Source organism: Protopterus annectens, chromosome 3.part0, assembly GCF_019279795.1.
Source record: "Protopterus annectens isolate FY-2018-M chromosome 3.part0, PAN1.0, whole genome shotgun sequence".
Classification (NCBI taxonomy): Eukaryota; Metazoa; Chordata; order Ceratodontiformes; family Protopteridae; genus Protopterus; species Protopterus annectens.
The window spans coordinates 450704994-450725062 of record NC_056731.1 but is presented as its reverse complement, the minus strand read 5'-3'; the positions used below and the strand labels follow the sequence as shown (position 1 = coordinate 450725062).

Below are 20069 nucleotides of genomic sequence, written 5' to 3'. Positions count from 1 at the left end.
TTGATTTATATTCATAGTACCTCAAAAAAATGTGATTATTTAATTACCCATATTTCTTCAAGAAGATATCTTGTATCTGGAGGCTCCATAACAAATAGTTTGTTAAAAGTCAGACCAGATCTCCAGAAGCCCAAAAAATGGTTGTAGTTCAAACCTGCTGACTTATACATGAGACCATGTTCCCTGCCTGCCATAAACCAGTCCCATTTGTCCTGGAGCATGGCTGTCACATTTCTGCCATGAAGATTCTTATATATCTTTTTCTTGCTGTGTTGATACAAACAACTGAACTTGCTTTCACATTATCTGTTGTAAATCCAATAGATTCACTGTATTTTTATTGAAGAAATGCTCCTTATTTTATTTAATTGACTGACACCCCCGACTTTAATTTATTCCATCTCATTTGTAAACACAGTTACTTGTGTAAGCAGATAATATAGGTCTAGCTCACTTGAATGAAAATATTTGTATCACGTTTTATTGAAAACCTTTTTTAATTTGGATATGAACAATAATTAAAAACATATCTTTTTATAAGGGGCCAATCTACCCATATATTCCTGAAGAGACTTTACTCTTTGTACCCCTTCAATTTATGTTCCAGCTTTGAGATCATTGTACCATAGGATAAGGGGAATCCTGCCCCCATAGTGACTCATATGGGGGGGGTAGTTTTTGGTATTATTTTAGTAGCATAAGTGCTGTTGAAATATGCTATTTTTTGTTTATTTGTTAGTAACATTGTTTAGGTGTTTACTCTTATTACAGATTTTTAAATTCAGATCGGTTTTGCAGTTAATGTCATTTTCTGATTGGCAGATTGTAGTTAAGTGTTCTATTTTTTATTATTATTAAGTTTAAATTGTATTAGGAATTATAATGAATTTTTTGGCTTCTTATTTGTCAAACTTGAACTAATGAAAATGAAACAAGGACTACCACTATTATCAGTACTGTCAGGCAGAATTACTAGAAAAAAACAGATATTAATGCCACTGGAACAATATTTTTACTGGGGATTCTAATGATGTTCCCTCCAATGTGGGGGGTTTACCTACACTTCCCAGACCTCTATATGTTCTAATTCCAAAGTCAGACAACCTCAGAGTAGGATGAGTTGTTTTTCTGGCCAGATATTTTCCCTTGACTCCAAGCTGGTGCAACCTCAGAGTAAATATAATTAAAGATAGGATGAGTGAGAGCAAAGTCTTCACATCTGATGTATGCCTTGTGAAAGCTATGTGTGCAGGGTCCATTTATACAACCTCTGTGCATTTGGATGTGCCAGCAAATCTGAAATTCATTAAATTATACTCAGCTTGTGAAAAATTAGTTAAACAACACTGCAATTTATATGCCCTTTTTTATTCTAATTTTGTTAAATTTATCTTTTTTGGGGTTTGCTCCAAGTGTTTTTTATTAATCTTTCAAATAATTCCATTGTATAATAATCTTAATACATTTTCTCATAAGTAAAACAGTATGATTAACTATATACAATATTTACAGTTGGCCTGAAATTAAATTATTATATTGATCAGTCTAGTCAGAGTGACATCATATTAATGAGAGATCATTTGTTCCTTTTTCTTTTACTCTCATTAAGAGTTTGAATTCAAGTTTAGTGTCTCAATAAGTGATAGTATTTTCCCATGGATTCTTGTTCCATTGTCTTGGTGCTAATCTTAGTTCTTTTACTCTGGTTTCCAGTAATGCAGTTTCCTTCAATATTAGCAGAAATTCTTTAAATGTTGGTTCCAGATTTGACTTCCGTTTTCTGGTAATACATTTTCTAGCATTTGCTAGAATGTTCCATAGTAGGTAGAGATTGCTATTATTTAAATCTAAATTTTCATTAACATTCAACAAAATTAGAGATTTACTTACTACAAATGTATCTGAGAATATGGCTTGTATGAAATTGCTTACATCTTCCCAAATTTTTTTAACTTCAATACAGTCATGAAATATATGTATCTAATCTGATTTACAACTCTGCAAGCATCTCCAACATGTAACATTATTAGAAGTATTATTTTTTTTAAACTATTTGGCATAAAAATATCTGTGCAAAAATTTCCATGTGTAAATTCTCCAGAATTGTATGTTGGATGTCAATTTAACAGAATTTAGTATTTTGGTTTTGTTTTCCAGGGATAAATTTATCGAATGACCTTTTGTTATATGATTCCAAAATTTTTGATTGATTTTAACCTTATAATTTATTAAAGTTTTATATAATTTTGATGTCAAATTTTCCCAATTTTGATTATTGTATACTATTTCATATAAATGAGTTATAAGTGTAGGTCTATCTCTAAAAGAAGAATTGTTAATTATTCTGCATAGATCTTGTGAGTATTGTAATATGCTTTGTAATTATACCCAGTCTGATGTAGAGAGATTATAAGTTTTTATTATAAGTTGGCTATCCAAAACCTTATGTTCATTAATGCATTGTTGCCAGCAAATTAATTGTTTCTTTTCCCAAGTAATGAAAACCGTCCTATGCATTTTGTTTGGAAAATTTCTTGTTACATTGAAAGGATATAAAAGTTCTAGCCATAACTTTATATCTGTATTAGAAGTTACAAATCTTCTAAATGAATTATACATATCATTCAAGTATTTTAGATTAGTAGGTTTTGTTAAATTATATTGAAGGCTAGCGCATAAGATATGCCATGGTTTATTAATATGATTGTCTATCATTAAATTCTTTAAAATAGTATTTTCATTTGAATAAATAACAGTGTGGAGAGATTTCCAGTTAGAAGAATAGCACAGCTCTATCCAATTTATAATTATTTTAAAAATGGTGGCTCTAATATAAGTTTCAATATCCGGGAAATTGATTCCACCTAGTTTCCATGGTCTAATGTGGTGTGTATAAGCTATTCTGTTTTTGTTAGGATGCCAAAGAAAGCTTAATAATAATGTATTTATTTCTTGTAAAAAATATTTGTCTGGTATTACTGGAATAGCTTGTGCTATATATAGGATTTTTGGAAGTAATATCATTTTTATTACTTGCAATCTATCTTCAAATGTTGTATATATTTTGTTCCATTTTATTATATCTTTTTGGGGTTTGATTATGTAGAGGTAGATGTTTTTACTGGAGTTTTCGAGCTAACTTTTTGTATGCAGTGCATTTCGCTTCTTTATTTCTGTTCTGGTACGATGCTTAGGTACAATGGTACAGTCTGAATTTTAATTAGTTCAGGGAGTTGATAATGCACACAAAGTGATGATAAAGATGCTATCACTCTGAACAAAGATCCACTACATCCAGAGTCAGATTATGGTCAAATGGGGCCCTAGTTAGTGTAATGGACCAGAACTCCTTGCAGATATTCCCGAGTCCCATTACTTGTTTTTGTCTGTCCTTAAGTACCATAACCACTGTTCAAACCTATCAGTGTCCATACTATTTTCTTTTTACTTTTACAATAATTACAAATATATAGATTTAAAATTTATCTCAAATTTTCTAGCACAAACACTGATGAACATTTGTTAAACAAAACAGTCTGATATTGAAAACAGACTTGGCAAGAGCAATAGTAAACTTCTCTTCCCTGGAAACTCATAGTCATTGACAATGCATCTGGCAGGTAGCAGATTAAGCGTGACTTGTACCTGCAGGCTGTTTTCATTCCATGGGCCCCCAGCATACATTTTCAGCACCATGCAGAAATAATAATGTTCTTTGATTCACCTTCCATATTGTTTTAAGTTATATGTCTTGTTTAATACAGCAACGTTTGTTAGAGCTAATTTTAAATTTGCAATTTTTAACCTTTTTTCCAGAAAGCAGTGAAACAAAATGTATGAACAAATAATGACAAAAGTACCCATTTCAGAACATTTCACCCATAAAAATGCTACTAAAACTGCTATCATTATAATCTACCAATATCCATACTCATCAATTACGGCCACTTTATCAACTCTGTACACATCGCATGTCTGATTGTGATAAAAAATGTCCACATTAAAGTAACAGAGATGCACATTAGTCCTGCACAGACAGAATAATGATTTTTTAACTTTATAAGCTCAGCAGGGTCAGTCATTTTTTATCCACTGCCATCTCCCAAACCCAGGAATTATAGCTACAATGTTGACTGCATCCTTTTCTGACAAAGAAATAATAATAATAATAATGACCAAAGTCACATATTTTAGCCAAGGTGGTGCAGCGGTAGCATTGTCGCCTCACAGCAAGAGGTTCTCCCGTTCGATTCTCGGCTGGAGTGCCTTCTGTGTGGAGTCTGCATGTCCTCCCTGTGGTCAAGTGGCATTTAAAAGACATGTGTGAATGGGCGTGCCTTTGTTGAAGGTTGGGCATCAGGCTGGCACCGTAAAAAGTCAACTGCTAATCATTAGCGGACTGGCGTTCCGCTGTGGCGACCCCTAACCAGGAAAAGCCGAAAGAAGAACAACAACCAAAGTCACATATTTTAAATTTGTTTCACACAAACATACAGCAGCCAAATTATTTCAACTTAATTACTCATGCACACACACATACACACACACACACACACACACACACGCACACACACTAGTCCAGCAAAGCCAGATTAAAGACTGTTTAAAAATGACCAGATGACAAGAGCATAGAGTACTTTCATCTACAGAGAGCCCCACCCCCAAAAGCAGTTATAATCACTTTATTGCCTGTATACACCTCTCATCATTATGAAGAAATAAATTACATGTACTTCATTGGCAGCTTTAGTTGAACTGTGTGAAATTGCATAAAGATCACTAGCATCATGCCACATGATCCAGCCATCTGTAGCACAATTTAAATACAAGAGTATTTAAGAGAGCATGAGAAATAGTAATCACCTGATAGTATATGCTAAGTCAATATGCACAGTCTCTGCAGAAGTAAAAGTCATCTGAAGAATTCCATATTATAGACAACTATTTAGTAATGTAGAGGTTTCTGCTGGCAAATGGCTTTGTATTCCAGTGCTTCATCTACAAATGCAGTGGCTACAGCCCTTGAATAATAAACTGCCTGTCTTACAGTAAATAATTGATGTGCTGGTAATATTGCCATAACATTTCCTGAACTAGATCAGCTATGTAGTAGGGAATGACTGGCAAACAACAACAACAGGTTCATAGTTACCAGACGTGCAGTCCTGGAGACCATTAAGGAGCCTAGCCTAAATTCCCAATTGCTCCAGCGCACTGTCTGGTAAGTGACTTGCTCAATGTCACACAGTCAGTAAATGAATGTGGAAAGATTCAAACCATGCACCCTTGCCACAGTAAGCAGCTCATTAACAAGTTAGAGCTCTAGTCCTCTGCATTTATTTTCAGATTAACAATATTTATGTAAACACAGGAATCCTTTACAATCTGATCTTTTACAGAAGGCTGTATCACAGTAATATGCAATTACTATATAATAGATGCTGAAGATCAGATGTTTTTCTTTCTTTCTTTATTATTTATTTAACATTTGTTAACCGGGATAGTCTGACTGGGCAAGAAGCCCTTTTTTAGCAGAGGCTACAGGAGAAAATCTCCAAAACATAAACACGCATAAACAAAGCATATACAACTATAGAATGTAACTATTAATAACAATAAGGAACTTATAAGGTATACCAACAGTGAACAGACTTCTAAACAAAAACTTAAATAGTTTCATACACACAGAGAGTAGATGTGCAATTAACAACTGGCAATTAACAACAAGTTAAAATAGGAAATGTAATTAACATATGACAATTTACAGTTTTGATATTTAGGTAGATCGTCTTCAGGAAGAAAGAAAAGAAATAGGGGTATAGTTACCATAACACAGTATTAACAGAGCTAAAGGAGGAAGAGAAAATGAGGAGGAATAGGTCGGGTTGGAGCGAGACAGGGGCAAGACCAAGTTTTGAGCATGTAATCTTTTAGCATTTTTTTCAAAATGAAACTACTAGTGGTAGTTCTTAGGTCTGCGGGAAGTTTACTCCAGGTATTAACAGATGAATGACAATATAGAAGTTTCCCAGTTTGTTTTGTGGGCTTTTAGAGTTCCAGGAGATGTTGGTCTATACTGAGGAGACAACGTTTGGAAGTATAAGGAGAGATTAGGGTAGACAGGGCAGGGGAGAGAGAGGGGTTAGCTAGAATCAAGAGAGTGAGGTGGAGTTGTGGAAGTAAGAGTTGCTTTGAGTTTCTGGCCATTGAAGATTTTGTAGGGAAGTGCAGTGGTGGGAGTGGTACTGTACAGCAAATCTAGCAATTTTATTTTTGATCATCACTCCAAATACGTTTATGGGTGCATAGGTAAATACTAGGCTAACTGTCCTTACAGTCCATTTTAAACTTAGCTAATTTCTCTTTTTGTGCTTTGATTAATCTATCCCATTTGGTTATAGATTGGCCTTACTCATACATGGTCGATAATTTTATATATATATATATATATATATATATATATATATATATATATATATATATATATATTAGAGCCCTAATGAAAATAACTGGGATCATACCATAGATAATTTGAGGGGACCCATGCTTGGGATAATGCATTTAGGATCTCCCTCTGTTTATTAGAAGTAAAGTCAGGGATAAATTTTCTTTTCCCATCCATAGATCTAGGTTTCACTTGAATACAGACAGGGATGAACTTTGTTTTATGTGGATGGGGAGTATGTTCCAGAGTAGCGGTATCTAATTACTACCTAATTGCAATAGTAAATATGCTACATATATGTGTATGTGGACATAGACACTGCATTTACTTCCCTTCTTCCTTCATAGCCCCTAATGTGCATTACAAAAGGCTAATTTAGAATCATAAAATTATAAGGAAATCATTCTCCTGAAAGCTTATCAGCCTCATTTGTATCAAGATAAAGCTAACCTTGAGATTCAGAAAGAATCTAACCATGGACAGTAAGAGCTACAGCCAAAAGAGACTGTTTCTGTGATAGTGACAATTTTGATTCAGAAGCATGTTAGTCTCAGTGAGAAAAGACCTCATTATCAGCTAATTTGCATGTCTCTAAATCACTAGTAATTATCCCTGGTGTAAATCAGTGCTTTCCTGCTGTAAATCCCTTGGGTGGTCCACGCATTGTGTTGGCAGAGGTACCCCCTTTCACTGTCACACACATATGCACGTATTCAGACACAAACACATGCATATCCCTGAAGTATAATGGGTTGTGTGCTTAGGGTACAGAATGTAACCCCTCCCCCTTTTTACTGTACTTTGTCTTCAAAGATTTAAGGTAATATATAAGAGTATTCCAGTTGTCTTGTGGTAGGGCAGCAGATTAAAGCTTCTTCCCTGAAGAGCTGTTTGTGAACGCCAAGCATTCAGGATTTGAATCTTTTTTAAGTGCCTTTAGGGCATGACAAACAGTATCTCTGGTATTTAGTGCCCACCCACATATCATTTGTGCTGCAAAACTTGTTCCATTAGCTTCTACATTAGCTTCAAGCCACAATATAACAATATAAAGAGTATCCCTTGTGTCCAGTGTACCTTCCCCAAAACTGCAGGATTTGCTGAATACACTAGGGGAGTATGGAATTAATGGCAGCCCCCCGATACATACACACGCATCTGAGTCCACTCATCCCTCTGCATACACTTACACATGCCACTACACCCCCTTCACTACATTGCTGATAAGATCACCAGCACGTACCTCAAAAATCTCGCCTATTAGGAGTAATGTGTAAATGCAAACTTTTGGACGTGTTCATGGCTGACTAAGTTAATTTATGGAGAGTCATTTGGCTGTTTAAATGCTTTATATTGCAGGCATTTCCAGGGGGATGGAGACAGTACATAGCTAAACAGCATAAGCCACTCCCCCAGAATGCTTTTTGCAGTAGGCCAACATATCTAGCCCTCTCAGGAAAGGCTGTATCTCAACTAGAAATGGTACCTTTTCTGAATTCTGCTGCAAATCATAGCTAGATAAGTGCTAGTGGTAAAAACAAAATCTAAGCAATCCTTCCCATTTAATACACACACACATGCATACATCCATATCCATTCAGGAACTGAATGGTAATAAAGCCAGAAACAAAAATAAGTTAAATGCTTTATAAAAGTTATACAGAATGCAGAAGAAATGTACTGTTTGCTGAAAGGCAAACATATATATACATATACACTAAGTCTCTGAATACTCTAGTTGTTATGTATTGCTTATGTTATAAACAGAAATAAATTCTGACTTATATTTATTATATCTTGCTTACAAAAAAAAAATCACAGCTTCTATATTTAAGAAGGTTTTCTTGAAAATGAAGCTCACAACATTAGATATATCACAAGGGAAAAGTTTTGCTCCTTGCCCATATATTTAAAAATCCAGTTTAAAACTTATGCTACTCTCCCAAAGGACAGTCAAAGTGAATCTGTACATCTTGTGGTGACACAGAATCACTCACTTCATTTTATTATAGAAACCATACTCTAAACAATGTTGTCATCCGGCAGATATACCAAGCTAGCAAATGTATCTTTTGTTTAAAATCGTTAATATAAAATGCATTTATTAAGAAATCAGAAATATTTTCTTTCTTACTGTGTCCGCAGTGCTACAACCCCATCGACACATATTTGAGTGGAAGATGTAGAAGGTTGATTTGTATCACACTACTGTTAAGGGTTCCCTCTTTGTTTCCTTTGTTTGATCCTTTCTTCCTTTTTCACTTAGCATGACCTTTATCGCTGAGCAGAGAGAGTTTAGTAGTGTAAGAACTTGAACCCATTCATCTACCAAATCTTGTCTGAATATCTGTATTGTTAATGAGTACAGCTGGTATGCACTCTGTCAAAGAGAACCTTTAGCACCTGCATAGTTGTGTTACTGGTTGTCTTGGATTTGTTTACTGTTGTTGGGGTGTGAACAATGGAGTTACAGGCTCTGTCTGTCGTCAAACAGTGTGAAGTAATTTAATTTTTATACATCTTTCTTCTGTACAAGTCATCTAGAAACACACAATTAAAAAGTATTTTGAAGTGCTAAGCAAACTTGTTTCTTGACTTAGGCAAAACAACCTGGACTTCCAACATTTCTTACAGGAAAACAGCCACATAGTCTTTTAAAAAGCATGTTTTCCTATAGGTGAACAGAAATGCTTCCTGCAGAACTTAGCATCTTGTTCTTCTCCCAGCTTATGTATTTTGCGGGGAGGGGTATCACTGCTGCTTCTGCTTCACAGTTCTCACCTGTGCAAGTTAAGGTGGTTAATGTTAACTACCTGTGTGGATCATTAACAAGGGTTACGCCCCTTCTCCATTTCTATATACACTTTTGTAGAGCTTCAGCTATGTTCATCATGAAAGTATCCTGTTTCAATAATAAAGACAAAAATTTTCAAAATGGGGGGGGAATTAACAGTTTTTCAAACATGTATAAACTATGACAATTTCCACAATAAAAGCACAGATTCTAAGAATGGAGTGTAGTCTTATTTGTTAGGCAGAAATCGTGCAAATATCCCTAAATTGATTCTTAAAAGAATATTGCCTTTACATAGTTACGCGCTGGAAATATGTTGCCTAATTTGAATTAGTTGTAAGTGTTTATTCATTAATGCTATGTCCCTGAATCCTTGGCTGGTATTCATAAAAATTGCTGCATACTTGGACATAGCTAGCATCAATAATCTCTGTTGTGTGCCTTGGCAGAGACTCATTTATACATGAATCTATACAGGTATACTATACCTGTTAACCTCTTAGCACAAGAATTCTGTACAAAGCCAAAATTAATGGGGGACCAAAGTCCCAAAATAGGGACAGTTTTAATTTATTGTTCTAATAAATTTAGAAAGTTTATAGAATAACAGGTTTTGTATTAGCATGCAGTGTATGAAATATAAACCTCAAATAAGTCTCATAATTCAGTGACTTCCACACATTTTATGCAGAAGAGATGAAATATATGAGGCAACAATCTGGACAGTTAAGAAGTATGAAGTACACCAGTGATGAGCAGATTATCCGTTTAAATAAACTAAAGCAACCTAAACAAATAGGGATGCTCTTCTGATGATGTGTTGAGAAGCTCAGTAGTACCAACTATAACAGTACTGCAATATGGTAATGTGCTTGACCTGCAGACATGAATCAATGAATAAAGTCATTAAAGTGAAAGACATACACAGCACTACATACAAGCTGTGAAGCTGAGTAGAATATACTGGCAGAAGGAGACAAGACAACACCAAGTTAAAATTTGAGTGTGGGCTGTTTTACAGCAATGTAGGTGGCCAAGGACATGTGACTACACAGTTTGGCACCATGATGAGTGGAAAAGAAGTACTCAGGAAAGAAGGAAGTAAGAGAAGAGCAAGCAGGGGAACCCAACAGAATAATGCAAATTGGGGGGGGGGGGGGGGCAGGTTAAACCTGTTTTTTTTTTGTCAGGGAGAGACCCTTTCATCATAAGAGAGAGAGGGGTTGATGAGTAATGTATATAAGGGGAAGCTGAGCAAAGAAAGATGGTTAGGAAAGGTAGTATGTGCAAGCATACAAATATTAAACAGTACAGGCTAGTGTCTCTGGAAAAGACATGGTGGATAAGGGATAGTCACAGGCATACAGACTCTGCATATATGGTGACTGGTAGGGTTGGACAATGCAAAAAGTATGAGGCATGATATAATAGGAAGGGATTACAGTAGGAAGGGGATAAGGTGAGCAGTGACATGGTGAGGACAGAACAAAGAGCAACCTACTCAGATATATCATCCTGATCTGGATCAGGGTGGCTAGTGTCATGGACAGGCTGACTGTCTGGTAGACTGATGGTTCATAGGTTGGTACTAGGCTATCAGCCCTAGGGCCTATACAAGTCTAGCCATAACAATTCCCTGGCTATTTCTTCCCACAGTATTTACTTCCTTGGACCCCTGTGTAGCAGGGCGACTGACGTGATCCCCGGGGTGAATTTTCTATCTCCCATCCAATCATCAAGGTTCCTTTTGAAGAGGGCCAAAGAGGCACTCTGCTTGATATGTATGGGCAGTCTATTCCAGAGTCTGGGGAGTCTCTGGGTCAGGAACCTATCTGGCTGGGATCTATTGGTCAAGTGAATCTGATATACATTGTAGGAGGCATTCAAGTCTGCCAAGATGGGCATTCAGACCCCACTTTATCTCAGTGTGCACCAACAGCTGCTTGTGACACTGAGGCAGGACAGGGAACAATGTAAAGCTGTCTTCCTGAGAGAGGCTTCATCCCACTTTCTCCTGATTGGGAGTTTCGTACTCCTCATTATGCACAGCTTCAGTTTCAGCAGTAGATGTCTGTGGTTCCTCAGGATTGTCTACACTTCCTCTTCATCTAGACCTGCATAATGGGGATACAATGGGAGATTATAAGTGAATTCTTATAGTAACATGCCAAAAACAAAGCAACCAATAAAATATACTCTTAAACATGCAGATCCAAGTATCACAATCAGCTATTCTAATTAGCCCTAATCCCACGTATGATTTAACACTGCTCATTATAAAACAATTAAGCGCAGACATTAATTAGTGATCATATTATTTTATTACATTGTAAACCTTAACAACTGGACTAGTGACTTTTCACCTTGTATTGGAGTCTACTTTATTAAACAGATGTAGATCTTAGGTTCTTTGCTCTGTGTCAGCATCCGCTTCAAGCTCAAATTACAATACATCATTCCATGCAGCCCCATATTATGTCCTGTTTCTGATCTATAATCTCAGTTCCGTAGTTTTAATCTTTTTAATCATGTTTCACTTCTCTTATTGATGATTTGTCTTTTTTTTCATTGTTTAGTTGCAGCTTTCTTTCTTTTTCACATTTGTTGACCGGGAAAGTCTGACTTGGACACAGCCTATTTTCAGAGGCATCCCAGGGAGAAATGCTCCAGACACTTATTAGCCACTAAATATATCAATGCTGTCTTCTGTTTACTACTGCTATTTCACACCAGCACAACAAAAAACATCTCTATACTGAAGTGAAATTATCTTCCAGGTATATTATTAAAGACATTTTGTACTGAAGCAACTCCTTACATTCCCAGAAAGTGTGTTCCCAAGAATCTCTTTCTGAGCCACCACATCTCCAATCTGTACCTCTTGTATGCATGGACATTTTTTTTCAGGCCACACAGAGGTTTAGAAATATTTTTGTTAAAATTTCCTGGGAAAATTCTAAATTTTATCTAAGATTAAAATATATTTTCCCCCACTGCACATCTGTAATATTCTAATTTAATCATTTAAGCACTTCATGCTATTTTTACCTTTATACCGTATTATTTTCTCAAATCAAATATTTTCTTATATGTTTTTATATATATATATATATATATATATATATATATATATATATATATATATAGGTCTACCTGATAAAGCAGAAAGCTGGAAACGCCGACGACGAGAACACCAACACCGGAAGATCGACAACGGAGATGACCAACAGTTGAAAATCCCGATGCTGACAACACCGACATGTCAAATGAGTGCTAGTGTGTAAGTATGCAGTAGTGATGGACGGCAGGGTTAGGGTGCGGGTAAGGTAAGTGTACGATAGTGACTGACTTTAGGGTTAGGGTGCTAGTAAGGTAAGTGTGCGATAGTGACGGACTTTAGGTTTAGGGGCAGATTAAGTGAGTTAGAGTTAGGGCGCGGGTCAGGTGAGTGTGCGATAGTGACAGACTTTAGGGTTAGGGCGGGTTAAGTGAGTGTGCGATAGTGACGGACCTTAGGGTTAGGGTTTGGGTTAAGGTTAGTGCATAGATAGTTGTGTTTGTAAGGTTTAGTGTAAGTTTGTAAGGTTTTTGGTGTGCTTGTGTTGTGTGCTTTTTGGACAGGGGATTTGTTTTGTTTGTTGACTGTCAGGATTGTGGTTTGTCGGGCATGTGAAGTTTCGAGTTTTTGAACTTTCGGATGTTATGTGATCCTATCTCGCCTACATTCTGACTGATGGGTTCGGAGCCGATCCTCGGCTCCGACTCGGCACGCTTATGCCAAAGAGCGAAGTCTCTTATTGGCTGAGCTTACTATATCCCAGGATGCACCACTACCAGTCCCCCAGATCTCGTTTGCCGCTAACAAGCAAAGACGTGGTCTCGAGCTGGCTGAGCTAAGTAGTGCTTTTTTCACTTACTTTCCTGTCAGGAATTTCCTAAATCTTCAACAAAAAGCTGTTTTAACAGCTATCTCGTGTTTTTGTGTTTGAGTGAGCATTTTCTGTAAGGTTTTTGTGTAGTGAATGCGTTTTCTCTGACTAGAGGTCCCCTTTGAGTTTAAGGGTCTTCCCCTGTCAGTCCGTTGTTGTTCAAGTCCCTTTTTATTTAGGGGCTTTTGGACCCCTTTGGTTATTTTTGTCTATTTGTGACAGCCTTTGTTTTAAAAAAAAAAAAAAAAAAGAAAAGAAATTTTTCTGTGATTGTTAGTGTGTTTGGTTTTTGGCTAGTTACACTAAATTGGTTGCCATAATGTCACAGGCTCCTAGGCCTTCAGGATTTAAAAAGTGCACTAAGTGCAGTTTCAAGATGTCAATAACAGATGACCATTCTCTCTGTGTGTACTGTTTGGGCGCCAAACATTTGCAGGAGTCCTGTAGCGTGTGCCACGCGTTTTCCTCAAGGGTCCTCCAAGAGAGAAAAAATAAACTTATTTTAAAAGGCCTTATTAAACCCTCATTTGAAGAGGCTTTAGCTTCCTCTCCTTCTCCTGCAAAGAAGAAAAGGGCGTCGGCTCCGACCAGCCCGTCGGAACCGATCGCCAAAAGACATAGGCAGGCTTCTCCTTCGGCTCCACGGACTTCGGAGCCGAGGGCGGAACGGTCTGCCTCGATGCCTCCAGCCTCGACTCCTCTGGGTTCGGAGCCGATGGCTGGGGCCTCGAGAGGCGGATCATCTTCATCAGCTCCACTGATCTTGGAGCCGATGAAGGTTGTCCGCTCAGACACTTCCTCCTCGGCGCCGAAGCCCTCTTCGGCACCGATGGAAATTGGTTTGGACACTCCTTCAGCGCCAATAATTGTTGAGTCTATTCGGAGCCGGTCCCCTAGTCCCTTGGAGCCGTTGGAGAGGCCTACTCGGACCCATTCGGTCTCTTCCAGGTCATCAAGGATGTCAGATTCGGACATAGACAGGGTACTCCAAAGACTTTTCCAGTCCCCAGTCTTCCAGAAATTTGTTTCGGCTCCGACCCAATTGGCTTCGGAGCCGATAGCCCATTCCATTGCCATTCCTCCTCCGACCGCTTCGGCTCCGTCGGAGCAGGTGCTGATGGAGCCAGTGGAGATCCTAGGGTCGGCTCCGACCCTTACTCCAACCCCGGCCTTCGGGTCCGAGTTTAGCACACGGACTTCTTCGGCCGGACCCGGGGGTGACGTTTCGGGACCAATGCTGTCGGTTCCAAGCCTCCCTCTCGGTGCTTCGGCCGTGGGACTTCCGTCTGCTATCATGGCTCTGGAGACTGGACCCTCCCAGGATTCTGGGGGTCCGGCCTTCAGAGCTATGAGGAGTGCCTTGGCCAAGTCTTCTTCGGCCATCTCTACGGCTTTACCGGCACCTTCCCTGGGCATGGAGACTGGGTCTTTGGCAGTTCCCCTGTCTCTAGGCAGCGGAGCCCCGGGGCCTGAGGTTACCCCCACTGTGGGGGTTCCCCTCCTCCTGAGGGTCTTTCGGAGTTGTCTTCAGAGGAGCCCCCAAGGAAGAGATCGTGCAAGAGGAAGCAGTGGACTCCCCCGATGAGTCTCTTACATTGGACACTGATCTTGATGATGCGGAGGGGTCCCCAAAGTCGTCCTCAGATGATGTCTCATTTGCAGACATTCTAGAGATCCTCAAGCAACGAGGCGGCTGGAATTCCAAACCCCCCTCCGCTGATGAGTCGGTGTTCCTCAAGGCCTTCGGGGCTCAGCCCTCCGCCTCCTGGGTGTCTCCGCCCTTCGACGAGCTCCTGGATTTGGTTTGTCGGAGGGCGTGGGAACATCCAGATACTGTGGAACCAGTGCCTTCTCACCCTAACAAATTTTTGTCTGCCCCACCCGAGAAGGAGTTCTTAACGAAAGGCGTGGCTGTAGATGCCATGGTGGTGGCATCTGCTACCCAGCAGGACGTGGCAGAGGCTTCAACGTCCGTCCATCCTCCTAATAAGGAGTCTAGGAGCATGGACCGATACGGGAAGCGCACCCTGACATCAGCGGCCTTTACTCTGAGGTCCCTGAATTATTTGGCACATTTCACCAGACTACAGAGGGATCTGGTCAAGGAGCTCTCAGACTCCCTCTCAGGTAACCTACCTGAGCAGCTAGCCCAGTCGGTTAGCTCTCAGTTGGCTATCCTTACCTCGATTTCTAACTCGTCCATGAGGCTCATTTCATATGCGGCCGAAGGGGCGTGCAGAGCGGCAGGCACAGGCGTGGCTCTATGGAGACAAGCCTGGCTCCGTTTGTGTCATTTCGCGGAGGCCTTCAAGTCTTCCTTTGCCGACGCTCCCTTTGATGGGTCCTCTTTGTTTGGACCCAAGGTAAAAGACACTCTTACCTGCTGTGAGCAGGAGGGAAAGACTTTATCTGCCGTAGGAGCACGATATTCCACTCCCTTTCGGCCTTATCCCAAGGCTAAAAGAGGAGGGAAGATGTGGTTCTGCAAATCACAGAAATTCTTTCCTCAACAGCAGGAAGATTCCCCTTCCAGAGGCAGAGGACGGGGAAATTTTTCTGGGAGACACCGTCCCAGAGGCGGCAGAGGCCCCCGCAACACTGGAGACCACGCGTCCTTTCGTGGCTCTTCAGCCTCCCACACTCCATGAGGGATTGCCCGGCTGTGCTGCTCCGGAGCCAGTCGGGTGCCGTTTTGCCAAGCACCTAAAAGCCTGGGAGTCTATTACTCAGGACAGATGGGTGCTTCGGATTATTGCCGGAGGTTACACCATTCCCTTTACACGCTCACCCCCACCGTCCAAAAAAATCCCGGACCCACCACCCAGTCAAAGGGAAATTGCAGCCGTAGAAGCTTCAAAGCTGCTAGAAAAAGGAGTCATCCAACCGTCCCCACAGACCAGATCGGATCCGAAATTACTCAAGGTTCTTTTAGTGCCAAAAGACAGGGGACCTGAGACCCATTTTGGATCTCAGCAAACTAAACCAGTCCGTCATGAAGTCCAAATTCCGAATGGTCACTTTACAATCCATTCTCCCATTGTTGGAGAAAGATGTTTGGATGTGCTCCATAGATCTCAAGGACGCCTATTATCACATACCGATACATCAGGCGTCCAGGAGGTATCTGCGCTTCAGCCTGGGAGACAGTCATTTCCAATTTTGTGCACTGCCCTTTGGTCTCACCACAGCCCCCAGGGTGTTCACCAAGTGTTTGGCAGTAGTGACTGCTCACCTGAGGAGTCTCGGATTCCAAGTGTTTCCCTATCTGGACGACTGGCTCCTGACTGCCACCACCAGGCATCTACTACTAGAGAACCTACAAGCCACCATCTCCTGGGTGTTTCCCTGGGAATTACATTCAACTGGTCAAAGTCTGTCTTGCTGCCTTCTCAGCGCATAAGATTCATAGGAGCAGAGATAGACTCAAAATTAATGCGGATCTTCCTTCCTACCGAAAGGATACAAACATTACAAAATCAGGTCCGAGCCCTGCTTCTAAGATCCAAAGCCCCAGCCAGGATGGTCCTGCAACTTTTAGGTTCAATGTCTGCCACGGTTCTCCTAGTTCCTCTGGCAAGGTTGCACATGAGGATTCTCCAGTGGCTATTATCGACACAATGGTCTTTTCAAGATCTCCCCCTCAATCATCACATTCTGATTACAGAAACGTGCAAACGGGACCTCCGCTGGTGGCTTTTGCCATCCAATCTGAATCAGGGAAGACCCTTTGTTATACCCCCTCCGGTGGCCACCTTGACTACGGATGCCTCCCAGACTGGGTGGGGGGGGCATTGTCTGGGCAGGTCAGTTCAAGGTTCTTGGCTTCCCAATGAAACATCTCTCCATATCAATGTGTTGGAAATGAGGGCTGTACTTCTGTCCTTACAAGCCCTCCACAAGTTTCTCCCTCAAGGCATTATCGCCATCCACACAGACAACATGTCGGTAGTCTGGTATCTAAACAAACAAGGAGGGACCAGATCTTACCCCCTTTGCAGAGAGGCCATGAGGGTGTGGGAATGGGCAGTGGCTACCAAGCGCTTCCTGGTAGCGACCCACATTCCAGGCAAATCCAATGTATTGGCAGACAGACTGAGCAGGACTATTCTCTCTCCTCACGAGTGGTCTCTGAACGAAACAGTAGCAGCTCAGATTTTCAAAAGATGGGGATTCCGTGCTGCGACCTGTTTGCAACACCACGAAACACGAAGTGCAAAGGTTCTTTTCCTTGACCCCGTCAAGGGGAGACAGCTACGGATGCTCTAGTCCAACCTTGGCCAACAGGACTGCTTTATGCTTTTCCTCCGATTCCACTCCTCCCCAAAGTCATCCAGAAAGCTTCCCAATTGGGGTCCACAATGATTCTAATTGCTCCATACTGGCCTCGTCAGGTATGGTTCCCCTACCTACAGAAATATACTCTGGACGGTCCTTGGTTCTTGGACCTAATTCGGACCTTCTGGTTCATCAGTCGGGAAAACAGCACCAGTCCCTTCACACTTTGAAATTAACAGCTTGGCTCCTCCACTTCCGACTATAGTCAGAAATCACACCTTGGACCCGGAAGTTATTCACATTTTATCTTCAGCCCACAAACCCACCACTAAGAAGTTGTATCACAGTAAGTGGAAGAGGTTTGCTATCTGGGCTCAACTCAGAGGATTAGACCCTATTACTGCCCCGATACCAGAGGTCTTGAAATTTTTAACATCCTTGTTTAATCAAGGATCTTCAGTCTCTACTATTAAAGTCCAACTAGCAGCTATCTCCAAATTTCACGATTCCACAGACCCACCGTTGATGAGCAGCAAATTATGTAAGACTTTCATGAAAGGTGCTGTGCTTTTAAGACCCCCAGTTTTTCATCCTGCGCCTCCGTGGGATCTTGATTTGGTACTGTGCCTTAACATCTTCCCCTTTGAACCGGCTGCTACATGTGAGTTGAAATATCTGTCTTGGAAAACTGCCTTCTTAATTGCAATTACCTCTGCAAGAAGAGTTTCAGAACTTCAAGCCCTATCTATCAAACCACCGTACTTGATTTTTCACAAGGATAGAGTATCACTTAGACCTAATCCATCTTTTGTCCCAAAAGTTTGCTGTAATCTCTGTCTCCAACAATCTTTAGAGCTACCAGTTTTCTTTCCAAAATTTTCAAACAAAGCGGAATACACCTTCCATACATTGGATGTTCACAGGCAATTGCGCTTCTATCTAGATAGGACTCAGCAAATTCGGAAAACAGATCAATTGTTTGTGTCCTTTTCAGATAATAAACTGGGTAAAACCATCACTAAAGCTACTATTGCCAAATGGATCAGAGATTGCATAACTCAAGCTTATTCCTCTTCAAATAAGCAACTTACAACATCTGTCAAAGCTCACTCTACTAGAGCTATGGCTACCTCTACTGCATTCCATTCCAAGCTCGCTATTTCTGAAATTTGTGCTGCAGCTACTTGGTCCAACCCGCACACTTTCATTTCCCACTATAAATTGGATGTGGCATCTAAAGGACGAGCATCATTTGGTTCCACGGTACTCAGGAGTGTTTTCCAGTGAGCCACCCAGGATTTAGGTGCTAGGGACACTGTCCCATCAGTCAGAATGTAGGCGAGATAGGATCACATAACATCTTTTAGTTATGTACTCACCATAACTTCAGATGTTTGGGATCCATCTCTACATTCCTAATACCCACCCTCCTTCCCCTGCCTTGGAGATCAGAAGAGATTGAACGGTTTGGGTTCTACTGTTTTTATCTTGTATCATCTATCAATGTTATATAAGCAGTGCATGCGTGTGTGCATGTATGCGGACAAACTAGATCTGGGGGACTGGTAGTGGTGCATCCTGGGATATAGTAAGCTCAGCCAATAAGAGACTTCGCTCTTTGGCATAAGCGTGCCGAGTCGGAGCCGAGGATCGGCTCCGAACCCATCAGTCAGAATGTAGGCGAGATGGATCCCAAACATCTGAAGTTATGGTGAGTACATAACTAAAAGTTTTGTGGTGTCGTTGATTTCGTTGTCAGTGTTTTTGCATGTCGGTGTTTTCAGGTAGACCCATATATATATATATATATATATATATATATATATATATATATATGTGTGTGTATGTGTGTGTGTGTGTGTGTATATGTGTGCGTGTGTATGTGTATTTTCCAGGAACTGTAATAATAGATCTGTATATGCAAGTTGATTTCAGTTTAACATCCCAAAAGTTTATCTAGCTTCATCCCATTTTACTACTTCATCTACTTTTATCATCTGAATCGCAAATCTCGGTTCTTTATTCTTTCTTCTCCAAAAGCACATGACATTCTCTCCTGTGTCTTCCTTGTTAGTAATATTTAGTATAACCTATTGGTGTTTTTCTATTTTTCCATGGTCTAACTTCCTTTAACATAAAGACTTGCATCATACGTTTATACATACAAGGTTGTACATAATCTTTTTTAACATTCATTTTTCAAGATAGGCCCAAATGCCCACTAGTGATCCTATTGTTACCTCAATGGACATGTGCTTCCATTTGGGAATATATTTCATATAATGATTCAAATATATTAATCTAAGTTGTACGGCCTTATAGGACGCCTCCAGATCTGGATGCTCCAAACCCCCCTTCTCCTTTGTCAGTTAATTCTTCCAATTGCACTCTTTCCCCTTATCCCAAATAAATTTCTTAATTTCTTTTTCATATTCTTCCATATCTGGTCTTTCAGTTGATACAAATAAGCCTGACCTACATAAAGAACCACAGGAACCACATTTCTTAAGCTGATTGCTCAACATCCCATTTCAATCAAATCCCCAAGTATTTCATCAACTCATGACTCCATAAAAAGGGGAAACACTGTACTAAGTCATTTTTAACAGTATTTTTACTTCATTTA

General features: G+C 40.1%; 1 long non-coding RNA gene across 1 annotated transcript in view; it reads right to left on the bottom strand.

The window, feature by feature from the left end:
* The window catches only part of LOC122797269, a 33934-nt gene extending 25002 nt beyond the window's left edge, over positions 1-8932 (bottom strand). The window contains exon 1 of the long non-coding RNA XR_006364040.1: positions 8580-8932. This is a non-coding gene — a long non-coding RNA (uncharacterized LOC122797269). The remainder of the gene's footprint in view (positions 1-8579) is intronic.
* Positions 8933-20069: the final 11137 nt, after the last annotated feature.